The 17,167-nt window shown below is 35.4% G+C and overlaps 1 pseudogene; it reads left to right on the top strand.

The window, feature by feature from the left end:
* Window positions 1–5,064: 5,064 nt before the first annotated feature.
* The window catches only part of LOC149566762 (protein EMSY-LIKE 3-like), a 42,945-nt pseudogene continuing 30,842 nt past the window's right edge, over window positions 5,065–17,167 (top strand).

The raw sequence follows: 17,167 nt of genomic DNA, 5'->3' as shown, positions 1-17,167 counted from the left end.
CAATTAAATTTCTCTAATAATATATTATATTTAGGTGACTCAAATTTCATCATGTAATGAATATTGTGGAAAATATTTGATTAAATTTTTCAATAAAATAAATTATTGAGCAATTTGAAATATTCTAGAATTAAATTTTATAAAACCAGAGTGGTTTAGGTCATATCAAATCTTAAATTATTAGCCAAATTAATAGCCAAAAATATTATAAAATTAGCCAATTTGCATAATAAAAAATACCTTGATGAAAGAGATATTAAAAAAAAAAAGAATCTAACTAGTTCTTATTATTCACTATTAGAAAAGAATCCCTAACATGCTTTATATTATAAGTTATAGATTGATAGATATTCACCATGTTGACCTATGTTTTTGGTCTCTGGAACTTACGCTTAATCTCTTGGATGTCAAAATCTATTTTAATTGTAAACAACCCATCTTCCTAGATTTCACCCAAAATCATCACTATTAATTTTGTGATTTTTTAAAAATGATTGACTGAGCAAGTTATATTTTGGTGCCAAGTAAGTTATGTTCTTGCGCCAAGTAAAGCAGAGGTATATCAGGTGCCAAGTTGGTCAATTCACACAGTTGGTTGTTGAGTTCTTCAAGAAGGTAATTGTAGTGGAGTAATACTGATAAGTATTAGATGCATACGTTCAGGTGATGAGTGAAGTAGAATTGTATTAGGTGCTGAATTGTCCAGAAAACATAGCTGATCATGTTCTAATTTGAATGTGATATATGCCGATGCTGACTTTATTTCATATCCTTCACGTGTCGAGTTAAGGTGCTAAGTCTAGGTGCTGATCCTGTTCTAGTTTGAATGTGATATATGCCAAATGAAAAATAATAGGTGCCAAGAATATTTAATATCCTTCAGGTGCTGAGTTTAGATGCCAAGAAAGTCTTTAGGTGCCGAGTTGAGCTAGTTATATTCTGGAGCCAAGTAAGCTATGTTCTGGCACTGAGTAAAACAAAATTATATCAGGTATTGAGTGAAGCAAAATTGTATTTAGTGCTGAATTACCTAGAAAACATAACTGATCCTATTTTCATCATATATGTTGAGTACATAATGGAAGCCGAGCTAGAATCCCATTATGTTTCGAGTCATAGATAGTGCCAAGCAAGTTACAGTTGGTGCCAAGTAGATGAGTCTATTATGTGTCGAGTAACCCAGGATCCAACAGTAGCCGAGCATTGCAAAGTTAATAGGTGCCGTGTAACACAAGATTTCTATAGGTGCTCAGTGACATAGTAATTCTATAGGAGCTGAGCAATCAAGAAATACAGTGGATGATGAGAAATCCAGAATAGATGGTGTCGAGCATCAGTATTACTATTGGTAATTGAAGCGGAGTATTGTTGATTTAGGTGCTGAGTGAAGTAGAATGATATAAGGTGCCAAGTTAAGGTGCCAAGGTTAGAAGGATTGTTTCATGTGCCGAGCAGAGTAGATTTTTAAGATGCTGAGTCATGGTCATATGTATTAGGTGCCGAGTTGCCTGGAAACATAGTACAATTTAAAGCTCATTAATGTCATATGATTTTATTAGAAGCATTTATGATGACATAACATGCATAGTATATCTTGAGTGTTTCAAATCTGATTATTCTCTGACAAAATTTAATTTTTGTTTATGTGTTCCAATTTCCTCATGTGGCTAAATTCGAGTCATTAAAATGCTTCATCATTAGTTCTTTTTCTAGCTCTTTCAAGGACTTTTTTTGGGGGAACATAGATGGCTTATATCATGTTACACTGTGTAATTTATTGCTTGAGGAATGACATCTTCAATTGTACAATATATGCAAGAGCTCAATTCTATGATCTGTGCTCATGTTTGTGTTACAAGATGAGTTCTAGGTGGGATATCGCTCTGGCTTGTGGAATGTGTCACAAACAATATTTTTCCATCATGCCAAAAAATTTTCGTATATGCTTTCCAATGGCATTGGAGGAAACTATGTTACCGAGTTTTATCTTGGATAAGGTATTGGATCAAATATTTTTTATTTCTTCACTCACAATTTGAAGAGTTATTCGGCATATCATCGGTGAAGAATTTTTATATCCTTTGGCACTTCTATTTTTCTGTCTGTCTCAGCTCATTTCAATTTTCCTTTCCAATGCTATGGATCTCCTGCAGTCTCCTAAAATGCTTCAAGCTTTGGCCCATAAGGTAATCCAACCTCACTTCTTGGGTGATAACAAATTGATTTTGGCTCTGCAAAAGTATGACTTATGGAATGGAGTGGCATTAGTTGGTGGTTTGTTCTCACATTTTCAACTCCTGCACTTCCATGAATTTTATGTTGCTTTTTAGGTGCTTAAACTTGCTATAGACACTGACAGCTTCATTTATTTAAAACATGGTTTGCCACCTAAACCAAGATTTATGGGTGTTCATTTGGTGGAATGAATAAAGATGGTGGGTCAAGCTATGATTGATTTGTAGAAGAAATCTAACATTTCAAACTCCAGGGATTTGAATGTTGCTCCTGTGTAGCCGATTGAATAGAATTTTTGGGATTTAATTGATGAGGTTAACTCAAATTTGGATTGGATTCATGGCACTTCATAGTTATGTTCTAGCAGGGGACCTATTTCTGGTGGGCTTGGGTCAATTGAAGGTGGTTTTGTGTCTGATTGGAAAGATTTGTAAGATAAGTGTTAATTGCTTGGATAAGTTTGTCATGAAGATAGTACTTGGAATAGTCCAAAGAAATCAATGTCAAGGTACTCTCTGGTTCACCGTTGGGTGGTAGTTCATACACCCCTTGTAATTATTTGCTTAAACTATATAAATCTATGTATATATTAGGGATGATATTGGGTTTTCTTCACTGATTCTTTCCCAGTTGACCTCGTTGAATCAGTCTTAATAAAATATTATAGTGGCTTGCCACTTTTTCCTAAAAAAATAAATAATGATTTCGATTTAAAATCATGCCCATGGGATAATGTCTACTATGGTTGCATCCACCATGGCTGTTGACAGGGAGCTCATCAGCTATTTAAACGGAAGAGATCCTTCTTCACTTGGTATCTCTGAGATCATTAATCATCCTAATTGATTGTTTGTCATCTAACAAGATGAGGGGTTTAACTATTTTCATTCTTCTCATTGTACGTTTTTCACTTCATAAAAATTCATGTAGATAGTTCGTAATTGATTTTTCTTCGTTGTTACGTAGTGTTGTCCTTTTACTTTTTCTCCTACATTTTAGTAATGCAAGTTTTCAAGATATGGGTAATTGGAATTCATTCATGATCATATTGACTGATCATGAATGCTTAGCAATTCCTTGCATTTACCGATATTGGTAATTGGAATTCATTTTAAACTAGATTAACTGATCATTTAACTGTGAAGCTATTAGTAGAACAAGTCATCTCTCTTTCAAATTTTATAGTTTACTGAGTGCGTGAGTTGTTTGGAATTGACAGTCAGTAGCGGGGAGTCGAGCAGTGAATATTTTTGAAGGCAAAAGGGAAAGTGTAATAGTTGCATACTGGCAGGAGAAGCTACTTGTGATGCCCATCCCATAGAGTGTTTGGGAACTTATCTTGGGTAATGATTGTTGGAATATTTAATGCTGAAGTTGTTTGTCCTTGGAGCCAAACACCCACCTACCACCTGAAGGATTGCAGAACGATCAAAAAATTGAATGCGGGTAGGTGAATTTTCAAATTTGGAAATGAGGGGGAAAATATTTTTGGCAGAAGACAAAAGGAATGTCTCACATTTATTCAACTAGTTGAAATTGAAGAGATCAGAAGTTGCAGAGTAGAGCTGTGAAAGAAGTTGATTAGCAGATCAAGTCAAGTTTAGGAAATAGAAGGAATTGTTGTCATATCTATAGTTGCATGTGTTTCTTCTTGTTATTCTGTAAGTTTGTTATTGTTAAATTTGTCCTGTGTAGTAGTGATTGCTCCAGTCATTGTTGTATGCAGCCATTAGAGCTGTAAGTTTAAAGTTTTACCCGTTTGAAATTTTTAGAGTTATTTTAGGGTTTTTTGGTTGAAGCCGAATGCTCCCAGATTTTGTAATGGTTTTAAATCAAATTTGAATAGAAAGCAAGCAGGCATACTTAAATCCGTTGTCCTTCCTCTATTCATTGCGTTTGAAAAGTTTATTGTTGTATGTTTCAAGCTTTGGCCCTTTGGTTTTAATAGTGGAAACATTCACATTGAAAATCTAGTCTTTGTCTAAGTTATATTTTTTTTAAGTTTAAGCCGAGCTCATTTAGTATCATCTTCTACCGAGCTCCACCCTACAATGGTTACTGAGCTCACTCGGCATCCATTTGTGCCAAGTTTCCCTTCACATGCCAAGTTCACTTGGCTCCTTCATGTTGCGAGCTCAGTCGGTACCCTCCTGCCACTCAACTCTTTAATGTGCCAAGTAAAATCTATCACTTGGCACCTTCTTGTGCCAAGCAAAATACTAAATTTGTGATTTTATGTTTTCCACAATGATGAGAAAGAAATTGTGAATGAAAGAGTCGGAGTGGCATCTTTGATACATTTGGTGCAGGAAATGGAAAGCATTTCTAAACTTGAGAAGATGTATTCTCTTTTGCGCGTTGTGCCAGATGAATTGCCTTCCAATCTCGGATCTTACGCTGTAGATGATCAGCTTTTAAACTACTGTGGTTACATCAGCTTGTTTTTGCTAGAGAAGAATTTGTAGTGCGGAAACAAAATCTCTGTGAATTTTTCAAACAAGAAAAAGATGCATCTTCTTCCCCGTGCCGTGGCAGACGAGATCCCTTTCTCCTCGCACAAGCTTTCTCTGGCGTTGAAGGAGGTCGACATTGCCCCCGATTCCCTCACCAAATTGGCCATGAAGAGGGTGTTACAGGCCTGTGAAAGACCTGCTATGAAGGGAGAAACAAAGTACTGTGCAACGTCATTGGAGTCCATGATCGACTTCACCACATCATTGGAGCAACCGTTTAACTGTTCTGGCGACGAATGTTCCAAAGATGTCAAAATTTGGGAAGCAGGAGTACACCATCGTTGAGGTGAAATTCGAGAGCGAAGCAAACAAGCCAATGACTGTTTGTCACCTCGTAAAATATGCGTACGCGGTGTATTACTGCCATGAATTGCTCGGGACGAAGGCTGCAAGGGTTTGGGTGAAGGGCAAAGATGGCAAGGAGATGGAGGTAGCGGCCATCTGTCACATGGATACTAGCGCTTGGAATCTGGAACATGCAACACTGCAGAAGTTCAAGTTGAAGCTAGGCGGTGCTTCTGTCTGGCATCTTACTATCGAGAACCACCTTGTGTGGGTGGGAGCTAACTAAGACCCACACTATCATTCTTTCCTTGCTCTCCCAGTGTATATATAAATAGATAAATAAAGATGTGTTGTGTCATAGAGGGTTGGCAGGACACCCTTTGTTGTAGTTTGTTGGTGTGAGGAGTAGCAGCTCTCTTTCTGTCATCTACCACTGTATCAGTGCGTGGTTGGCAGGGTAATATAGCTGTGTTTTTTCAAGTGATTTTTGTTTCTAGTACTTGATATTTATAATCCGTGGTGAACTTGTTTTTGTTTCTATGTTATTGGAGCGGTTAGAGCATTATTTTAGGGCCAATTCTATCAGTGTACACTTTTATGCCCTCCTATATACTCTATCAGACCACCACCCTATTGTGCTCACTATCTTCCGACTTAATAATTCACTACTATATATCCCTATTACAAAGAGGGGGTGTTACTCTATCAGACCACCACCTTATTGTGCTCACTATCTTCCCACTTATTAATTCACTATTATATATCACTACTACAAAGAGGGGTGTTAAAGACAGAATTTTAGAGAATTTTTTTATAGATTATTTTTATCTCAGAAAAAAAGAAAGTTGTGTATTGTCTGAGACATGTCTTTAACCAAACATCTTAACATATTATCTTAATCAATTATCTTTATAATAAGATAATAGGGAACAAAGGTATATATGCCTTATTAAGACAATTTTCAAAGACAATATATCAAGACACCTAGTTAAAGACATATCTAACTTTCTTTTTGTTTCACATGGAGACAATTTATTAAATATTTGTTTCAAAATATATCTTTCTCATGTAAACTATTGCATTCCACTTTTCGACATTATTTCTAGCGTCTTGTTCTACAAATAAAGATCACAATTGAGTAAACATTGTAAATGACAAAATAACTACACACAACTAGATTGGAAGTGACCACAATGTCTTTGATACCCATCCACTCAAAAACCCAAAAAACTAGAACTGAATTAAAGGGATTTAACTTATCCAAACAAATATTCATAGTAAGCCAGTTCATCCTTCTTCTTGAAACATAACATATATGAATCACTTAGAAATGCTTTTGCTTGAGAAAACATGTCAGTTGCTTTAGTCTAATTTCTCATGTTATTTATTGCCGATACATGACCAATACATGACTGTTGATAAGTACAAAACCCATCATCTCTTGTTAATTGCAAATTCTTGTTTTAGTACATGTTTTATTAAGATAACTACAAAAAAAATCATTTTCATCATGCTAGAGTTGTACTATTTTTAGCATGTCAGAGCTACTATGTTTTCAACATATCAGAGCTATAGTATTTTCAAAATCTCATTTCTAGAATGACCATTTAGAGATGCACTTGTGCAAGCATATTATTCAACTAAACAAGAATAATTTTATATTATTTGTGTTTCACCAATAACCTGAAAGAAAAATTACACAATAATTTTTAGATTATAAGAATAATGAATTTTGTGAAGAGAATGGAAAGAAGAATGAAGATATAGTAGTTTGCATATGCCAAAGAAACCTATTTGAAAGGAGCAACAAACCAGTTGATAACAACACACAAAAAAATTAAAAAAGTGGGCTTCATAAAAAGTAGAATTCAACAGAGTTCTATGGGAAAAAATTGTGACATGAATGTTAAAAAAACAAACATTAGTTTTTTTATTCAAGTTTAAGAAGCCAAAAAGCTGTCAAAAAATATATATATTCTAGTAAAATCTTGCAACATAGGTTGTTTTAAAATTCAACATTATGCTTTATCCATTTTCTTCCTTAGTGTCCTCTTATGTGAGGCACTATTGTAATTGTGGGCATGGATTATTCATCATATTAATCACTGTCATTATTATTATTTCCAACTTTCTGAAATTCAAGGATGGTTTCATGTTCAAGTACTTGAATGATAGCTGAACCCTTGTGTGCAATAAATGATTTAGCATGTTCCTCTAACTCCTCTTCATGCTCACTACTGGATGACTTTGATTATTGAGTTCCCTATACATGACATAGTTTAACTTATTAAAATAACATAAAACCTTTAATAAATTTATTGATGTCATAGAATATCATAAAGAACTTACATCATATTCATGGCTAGTGACTAATTTATCTCCTTGGTCTAGCAAGTGTTGCCAAAGGTCTTGGAAACTATGTAGTAAGGTATAATTTAAGTCCTCCTTTGAAGCATATTTTTTAAATTAGTGAGCCTACATAAACAATTATAACCATATTTATAAGCCATAATGACTCATAAGATAGAAGTCGTTTATGAAATATAAATTACTAAAGATAAAAATATTTACATATCAAGCCACCACGAATATTATTTTACCCTCGAGACTAATTTATGGGATCTAATATGAGCCACCCTAGCTTGGGTTGCTTTTGTTGTATCTCAAATGTGTCATTTAGATTGTACTAGTGAAGATGGATAACAACTTGGATTATTTGGTGCCTTCCTCTTAAATTTGGCATCTTTGATAAGTTCATCCCATGTTGCTTGGTCTGTGATCCAAGTTGGTCATGGATATCTCAAATATTTTTTCAACATAGACCTTAAATTATCCCTTTTGGAATGAATTTTTTTTATTAAGAAAAGCAACAATTAATGGGTGTTGAACAAGAGTAAAACATTCCTAGTGCCTAGTAAAGAGAGATCATGACAAGCTAGATCTTCCTCTATCAAAGAAAAGGGTTCACAAGTGACTAACCTATAAATCAAGGTCAATGCTGACAGTGAAAGACTTGGGACAACCCCCATAATGGTTGTAGACTTAACCCAAAAACAACAACAAAGGACTAGAGTGTTCCCTTTAAAACTTTCAACAATCACTTGATCACAAGAAAAACTAAGACAAGAGATTATCATAAGAAACAAGTGAGAAAACTGAAGCCATCAACGGCTATTAGAAAAGTAAACAAAGAAATAAGAGCATACTAGACTATACCTCTAGCCTTGGAAAAAATAATGCATATCATCCAACCATAGGTTCAAGAAAGGCTCCAAACTTGGCAAACATAGTCAAAAGTCTTCTAGCCTCCCACAAACTTCCAAAACACCATACTGAGAGGAGCATAGAGGAGGAAGACCAAGCCCTAGAGGTTAGAGAAACTCCCCATTCCTCCATTAACAACACTACTAAAAGTAGCACAAGTATTTAGTATCTCAATAGGAGTCCCCTCTTCTTCCCAATGCCGAAATATGATCTCCACCTCAATAGGAGATTGCTCCACCTGCATAGGAGTACTAGACTTAGAAGCTAAGAGTAAGACCCAAACCATCTCCATAGGACATAACAAACATCTCCACACCAAAGTGTTTAGTTGCAGAGTCATCCTTTCTTCACCACTTGAAGTATATCATCCATACATGCTCTCACTAGCCAAATCTCTTACAAGAGGAAATAGATACTCACAACAATGGAAGAGTACCCTCTAAACACATTTACAACCACTTTCTTCTAGTAACCAGCTACCTCCATAAGCTTTTGCCTCACCTCAATAGGGTCCTCCACCTCAATAGGAAGCTAGAAAGTGAGAGAATAGGATAGAGGAAACCTCCACCAAACATGCATCTAAGGCTTTGAAATGACTACCTTAATCAGATTCAAGTCTGAAATAGAGGAAGAATTCACCTTAGAGTATTGGCACCCAAAATAATTTCCAAAGAAACAAACATTAAGGGGTAAGAGAATCCCCAAATGATGAACAAAAATACCTAGCCAAGGCGAGCTATCATCAGTAAAACCTCTAAAAATGAAACCCCATCTGGAGAATTCCCCATCAATAGAACTAGCACCAAGGACATGGACCACATTTCTCCTATAGACTAGAACATCAACATCCGAGCCACTACAAACCCTAGGGTTCACATGGGCCCCACAAGCCATAATAGGAGGCCCCAAGGGAAAGTATTGCTAATGAAGCCACTGCACATAGCCCTCCATACCAAACCCATCTATATCTTCATCTCCAAGAATCTTTGAATAAAAAAGATACCACCAGAGGTAGAGGCCAACAATACATTTGGGACAAAAAACCCCATACATCTAAAACCCAAAGTGGGGAACAAAGGTTCCACCAAAAGACACCTCCACCCACAAACCCCAACTCGTTATGGAGGTCCAGCCAGTGCACAACCCAACAACACCCCAAGCACCAACATGGGACCTCCCATGTCCAAACACCACCCATAAGAGCTAAACCCCTCTAGAGTGTGGAGAAGAGCCACTAGAAGAAAACCATCCTTCAGCAAAAAACACCCACTAAATAGAAAGAAACTACTCCACTATGCACTAGTGAGATCCACCATCAAAATGTGATAGCACTCAACAAAGCTAGAGGGAACTAGCATAAAGAAGACCCCCCATTCATCATCCTCATCCACTTCAAACTCCTCCCCCTCTCCATCACAAGAATCCAAGGTAGAAACCCTAGCCCCTTTGTTGCCCACTCTCCTGCTCATCATTCTTAAATTCATTTTCTCCAAAATAAATTCTAGATTAGAACTACAATTTTTAAATGCTGCTATAGCATCTTTTAAAAGTTGATCTTTGTTATCATTATCTTCCCTTCTCTAATCCATTTGAATGGTATTGCCAAATAGATGCTTTGAACAATGATAAAAAAGTGAAAGAATTTCATACCCATTTCATCTTTGAAAATATTTCCTTTAGAGGAGAGTCAGATAATAACTTCTTATGTCCCTTTTGTAGTGATTGAAGATATTATTGATGTCATAGGTATTGAGGTAGATGCCCCTATATGTACATTGGTAAATTATCCATATCTTTATTTTATTTACAATAAGATTGTGAAATATTATAAACTCAACCATAATATGCAAGTATTTTCATTTTTAATATAATACTTAAGTGCATTGAGAATAAAAGGATTGTTGATAAATAAGGCAAATTTCTCTTAGTGGAGAAAAAAATTGAAAGGACGAGAGAATATATGCAAATGAAGAAAACACAAGCTTTACTTTTTTTAATAGAAGATTGAATTAAGAAGGTAACAAGTCCATAAGGAAAGAGAGCACAATTTTATGAGTAAGAAACAACAAACATCATTAGAGGACAACATATGACAAGTTATAGGAAATGGACAACACATTTGAAGAAAGAAGTGCATTCTAGAATGCATGGACCAAGTAAAAGCAAGACAAAATTTTTAATTTATATTGATTCAAGTCAAGACAACCTATTTAAAGTTATGACAACAATAAAAAGTGAGAGTATTGTTGGTTGGATAATTAAAGCTAACTCTTAAATTTTAAAATTAATAAATATTCTTTAAGAGTCACATTGGGGAACCTATTACAACTAGTACATATAAGATATATAAGTTAAATCAATTCTGAAAAAAAAATTTCACCAAACTTGGTCAAATTTAGACTTATCCTTTCAGCTTCCTTGGCAAGGCATTACATTTTTTTGGAGCTCTAGGGTTTTTTTACTTAGGAAAATAAAGGGAAAGGAAATACATGAAACAATCTAGAGTCTATTTACAATTAAACTTTAGGGTGCTTCCTAAGGAATGAGAGGTAGGAGGGAGTAAAGATCTTCCTAAATTTTCAACAAGATAGTTCTCAATGTGAGTGGGTAGAAAAATTACAATCATGAGGGCCTAACTCAACCAAATAATTTAAAACTAGGGGATAGGTGTGATACCAATTGTTAGAATTAATAGTCCAACAAGATAACTGAGAGGTGGGTAGGGGTGAATCAAATATCCAATTAAAACATTTATCAAACTCAATCAATATTAAGTATGTAACCAAAGTAAGAAACAACCATAGCAAGATACACATACACAATTACACCAAATTTTTCAACTAGGAAAACCCTTGATCCAAGGGAAAACCTTGGTGGGAATGATGCTTCCTTGTTAGAGGATCGACCCTATTAGGAGTCTATAAACACATTTAGTACATAAGAGTCCTTGTTCAGAGAATTTAAATCCTTGCTAGAAGATTCCAACCCTATTAGGAGTTGTAGAAGGTTGAAGGACCCACTCTCCAAATAGCTTTTGGGGCAAGACCACTAAAGTTCCCTTGTCCAACTGATCTCTCAACTCTTCTCTGCAAAATAAGTTCATACTATACTTCATCCTTTTTCCTATGTCTTATCAATCAGACCAATCACTGTTAGACCTTGTAGATGAGGTCACAAACCTTGGATCCAAATATAAAACATCAGATCTCCAAATAAAACCTCAAAAATGAAGTTTTCACCAACTTCACTCTACTATACTTATCTTCACATGTCAATCTAATTCCTCTTCTTTTCACTCTTCTTCCTTTCTCTCTTCATCCATACATATCAAAGAAATAGGTCCTTGCTTTATACAAAGTCCATAAAAAAATTCCTTGAGTTAGCCATTACACCTCCTCAATTAATTATTGTAGGACCTTACTAAGAATATGTTTTACTTAGCGATAACATAAAACTATCACCTTGTAACTTGACTAACTTTCTATACGTGTGATATTATTGTTGGTGTAAATAAGTATTTACTTGTTACACTTTACTTAAGTTTACTTAGGTTAATGCATTATTTTAGTATTATGCATTATTTTATTACTTCTTAGGTGAGACACTTAGGAGATTGTGTACTCTTATGAGCTGTCATGCTGACAACACTAGAGTAGGCAACTCTAATTTAGCACATGGAGTCTAAAGTTTTCATAATTAACTGAGTTTTCATGTAGACAACACTGTTATTCACACTCCTATATGGCATCTACAACATAATTTTGTGTGCTACACCTTTGTAGGCTTATCCTCTCATCATCGCACTTACTCCTATGCTTAATGGAGGATAACCCATATTTGGTAGACATGTGCCTAGTTGTATGACTTATCATGTTGCTAATTCCTATGCATTCTAGAAGCATTCTAGGGGCCTTTATATACATGTACTCGTAGTGTACTTACATCCATATTGAATGAATATTATATCATCATTTTGATCATACTCTCTTCGGTCTACTGTTGTGCTTTGCTTGAGCTCCTTGGTCTTGGGTGAATTTTTCCCTAAGGAAAATTCTTACATGGTATTAGAGCTTGGGGAGATTCTCTTCACATATTTTTTCGAGACCATTCTTGCTTCAGCACCTTGACCCAAATCCAAAAAATCCATAGAAATTGGGAGCATCTAGAGCCAAATCAAACCTCACCATTGTGTCCAAAACATCAATTTAGTGAAAATTGACTATAAATTCACCTATGCTGGGCCAAAGTCAATTTTGAAGCAATTTTTTTTTTTTACAAACCAGCACCTGAAGGCTTGATTTACAATTTGGGTATGGTAATTTATTTGATATCCAAATTTTATTTTTAGATTTGAATTTTTAGTCTCTGCAATTATTTTCCAAATTTATGGGTATTTTTTGGAATTTTTTTAGCACTACAAGCCCTTGTAGAGATTTTTTGTTTGTATAGGCACTGAGCAGTGACACCCTAGCCCAACACATTGCACATTGCATAATATTCCATTGGCACCCAATGTGCATATTTCAACATTGACAATCTTCAAATTCTGGCATTCAATTTAATCTAGCAAGTTTAATCTATATCGGTGGGCATGATTTTTTGAACTTAGCTAGCAAACCAAAAATTGGCTAGCAAATTAACACAAATCTGGCATATATTTCCATGACCAGTGGCCTTGCTATTTGCTTATGCTTGTAGTGGGATTTCTTTATAAAACATGGAATGTTCCTTACTCACATGGATGTGGGAATAACCCACAATTTTTTAGTGCCTAAAAAATATACTCCAGCCCCCATCAAAACTTCCTAGCCTGGCATAACATCTTCTGGCCCCATTGCTACATAAATTCTATGCCACATGGCAACGTGCCCTCTATCTATATGGCAATAACAATAATGACACCTGGACCAAATGTCCCTACCAACCCATCCACAACACACATGCTATGTGGACATTGCCAAATCAGTAGTACAGTCAGTGTACAACCCCCTCCATGTAGGACTGACATGCAATGCTACCTAAAAAGCCATGGTGTATCCACCTTAGTGCATGACTCGCTCAGCTATAGTGTCACATGGCTCAATCTTCTTCATCCACATCGACACCTACACTAGCTTAGCTAAAAAGGCCATGCTAGACTAGCATGTCTAAAAATTCTATACTATCTATGATGTCATATAATTCTGACATCATCATTATGTCAGTGTGACATCACTAAAGGGGCCAAAATTGCTAACATCATCAATTTTTCTATCCTAAAATTGATGGCAATCTAACCATGATAAGGAGGAAAAATAGAACTACTCGGATGGTTGTATGATCGTTAAATTTAACCCCATCTTTTGCTGATCCAACCCCTCTTTAGATTGATTTTTGATTTTGTAGTCCGACTTTGGGAGGCCATATCTCAGTCATCTAGACTCCTAATCAAGTGCAATATTTTTTTTTTTTTTTAAGGCTAAAATTTCCTAAACATTTTAGTGGTGCAATTCTTTTCTAGTTTTGGTCCATGGATTTGTTAGAAATTGTATCTTTTGGCAATTGTATGTGTCCAATCCTACATTTTTCAACTTCAAATGCTTTGTATGGGCTCATTTGGACATGAAAATAGGTTTCATTTTTTTTGAAAGTGTGTTATTTTTTGTCTACTTTCTAGATCTATAATTAGATTATGGTTTGTGTGGACAAAAGTATCACTTGTAATTAGGTCCTTTTCTACATTGTAATGCTTTGATATATCTTCAAAATTGTTGTATATCTAAGATACATTGTAATGTTCTAATTTTGAACTCCAAAAGGAGGTTGTAAAAGGAAAAACCAAAAGTCCACTAAGGCCAAAATTGGCAAGTGGCCATTGTAAACACACTACATATAATGTGTTAAAAGAATCTTTTTTTTTTTTGGGGGGGGGGGGGCGGGGGGGTTTCTTGATTGAGTGAAAAGAAGGGGTGTTCTTGGTGTTGTGTTCCTCCTTTTCTATAGTTTTCTTTCATTTTTTGTATCATGGGACATTTTACATTTCCAAAATTAACTCCACATAACTATGCTACATGGTCCATTAAAATGTGGTGTCATTTAATGCATAAAGGAGTTTCTCAATATGTAGATGGTACCCTTCCTAAACCAATAGGTCATCAAGTATCTACAACTGAAATTTCAACTTGAGAAATAATGGATAGGAAAGCCCTAGGTGATATTTGTTTGGGAGTTGAAGACAAGATCATATATCAGATCCAAAAGTCTCGCACATCCAAGGAAGCTTGGGATACCATCCAAAACCTATATGGTAAAGTGTTTGAGGAAGATGTTTTCAAAATTGAAGATGAGTTTGTCTCCTTAGATCTAAAGATATTTGATTCCATACAAGATTTTATCATAAAGGTGAATGAATAAAGAACAAAGCTTGATGATTGTGGGAGTCATATTAAAGATGACATGTTAATCTATCTCATTCATAATGAGCTACCATATAAGTACTCCATATTTGTTTCTTCTTATAACACTTCAAAGACTACATTAGGGTTTGCCTATTAGAAAGTCTCTTTTGATCACTATGCTATATTGTTGGATGAAGAAGAAAAGAAGTTGAAAAAAATGGGTATTCTCAATTTGCCAAAGTCTATGACATTGGTAGAAAATAATGAGGGTTCTGAAAATTTAGCTAGTCAATCTTCAAATAAAGGAAAGGGAAAGAATAAGAAGTGGAAGAATAAAAAATTAGAGGATGCATAAAAGACAACATGATCATCAAATCAACAAGGAAAGTCTTCCTTGAATTCAAACAAAAAGGGGGACACTAATAAGGAGAAGAAAAAGTGTGCTTATTGCAAGAAATTGGGTCATGAAGAACATGAGTTTTATCATAAAAAGATTGATGAGTTGACGAACATCATAAAGAAACACAATGTTCCACTACCTAATGCTTATAAGGAGAAAGGATCTTCATCTTCAGATTCAAAGGGTAAATGACAAGCACTCATGGAAAATTCAAATTCTAGAAATGAATGGATTCTTGACTCAGGTGCCTCATATCATATGGGTTCTTCAAAAGGAGATTTTTCTTCATTGAAGTAGTTTAAGGTACCACACATCTTTGTAGGAGATGATAAAAAATTGGAAGTTGAAGGGAAAGGAAATGTGGAGATGGAAAATGGAGAGTTCAAAGATGTTCTCTATGTTCCTAACCTAAGTTCTAATCTCCTCTCAATTTACCAAATCACTCACCTTGGAAATGGTTATAAAATTGAGTTCTTTTCTAACTTAGTAAAGGTACATAGTCTAAAAGATGATTTAGTGGTTGTAGTGGGGAAAGTTAATCATCACAAAAGGTTGTATTCTTTCTCTCACTTTGTGCCTAAGTCTCCTTCACAAGCCTTGTTGACTCAAACCAATTCGCAAACAAAATAATGGGATGAGTGGTATGGACATCTTACCTTCTACTACCTTTAGCAACTTTCCTCAGATAATATGGTCAAAGGTCTACCTACAATCAACTTTTTCCAAGGTGAATGCTCAACATGTTTAGTGGATATGCATCCAAAGGAGAAGTTACATAAAGGGAAGTCTTCAAGAGCACCAGTTGTTCTTTAGTTGGTTCACATGGTGTTAGCAGGTCCTTTTGTAGTGGCATCAATCAGCCAAGATCACTACGTACTTACTTTCATTGATGACTTTTCAAGGTATACTTAGGTCTACTTTCTTCATCACAAGAATGAAGTGTTGGATAAGTTTCTAGCCTTCAAGACTCATTTTGAATAGAAATCAAGGAAAGCCATCAACGTTCTTCGAATGGACAATGAAAGTAGACATGTGAACAAAAGACTTAAAGAAGCTTGCAAACTTGAGGGTATTGATCTTTAGAATTCACCAGCATTCAATCCATACAAGATAGATCTTGCAACATTAAGGATATGGACTCTTAAGTCCATGACAAGTTACATGATACAAGCCAAGTCTCTAGATCTATCACTTGAAGTTGAAGCAATTAGTAGTTTTAATCACATGCTTAATAGGTATCCTCATAATGCCTTAGATGGAAAGACTCCTTTTGAGGCATGGTGCAACAAAAAACTAGTTGTGACACACTTTAGAGTCTTCAGTTGTCCAACATGGGTAAACATATCTTCCAGGGGATGCAAGGCACCACCACCTTGGCTTTGTACTTTCATTGGATATGAAGATGATGATAAGGCATATAGACTTATGGATCTTGAGACACATGAGATTTTTGTACAGAGGAATGTAAACTTTGAGGAAAGTTCACCAAGCTTATCCTCTAATCTTCTCCACACTTCATACACTGTGGAAACTGATAGTGACACCAGCGATAGTGCTTCAATAGATTCAGATACGTGGGGTTCTATCGATAGTTATAGAGAGAGTTCATGACATCAGCACATTCTGCATGCATATATTGCTGCAGTGATAGGTCCAACATGGTAGGGTACACCTTGTCTTCTAGCTCTAGCATTAGAGGATGACTACATAGTAGATATTTCAAGTTTGTTTGTGCACTCATATATAGTAGATTTGGAAGAAATTATTGATAATATACATCTTCTCTTTGATGATGACTATCCTTCTTCAGTTGTTGTGAGGGCTCACTCTGACCCTCATGTCTATTCTCTACATGATTAATCTTCACAGGTTGATATGATTGTGGATCCTTATGTACAATAGTTGTAGGAAATCTCTTTATTAGTTGAGAAGATAATATCTTCTTTGGGACATGTTCTACATACATCGTTGCTAGATTTGACAATATTCTTTTCAATGGCATTGGAAGGGGTGGCAATTACTATTGACATAAGTATAGTCATCCATCATCGGGATTCTTTCTACACATAGGGGAAGCATCTCACTAGTACCAA

The sequence above is a fragment of the Cupressus sempervirens genome, chromosome 3, assembly GCF_028749045.1.
Source record: "Cupressus sempervirens isolate cs-2001-9-10 chromosome 3, ASM2874904v1, whole genome shotgun sequence".
Taxonomy (NCBI): Eukaryota; Viridiplantae; Streptophyta; class Pinopsida; order Cupressales; family Cupressaceae; genus Cupressus; species Cupressus sempervirens.
This window is presented reverse-complemented; position numbering and strand designations above follow the sequence as displayed.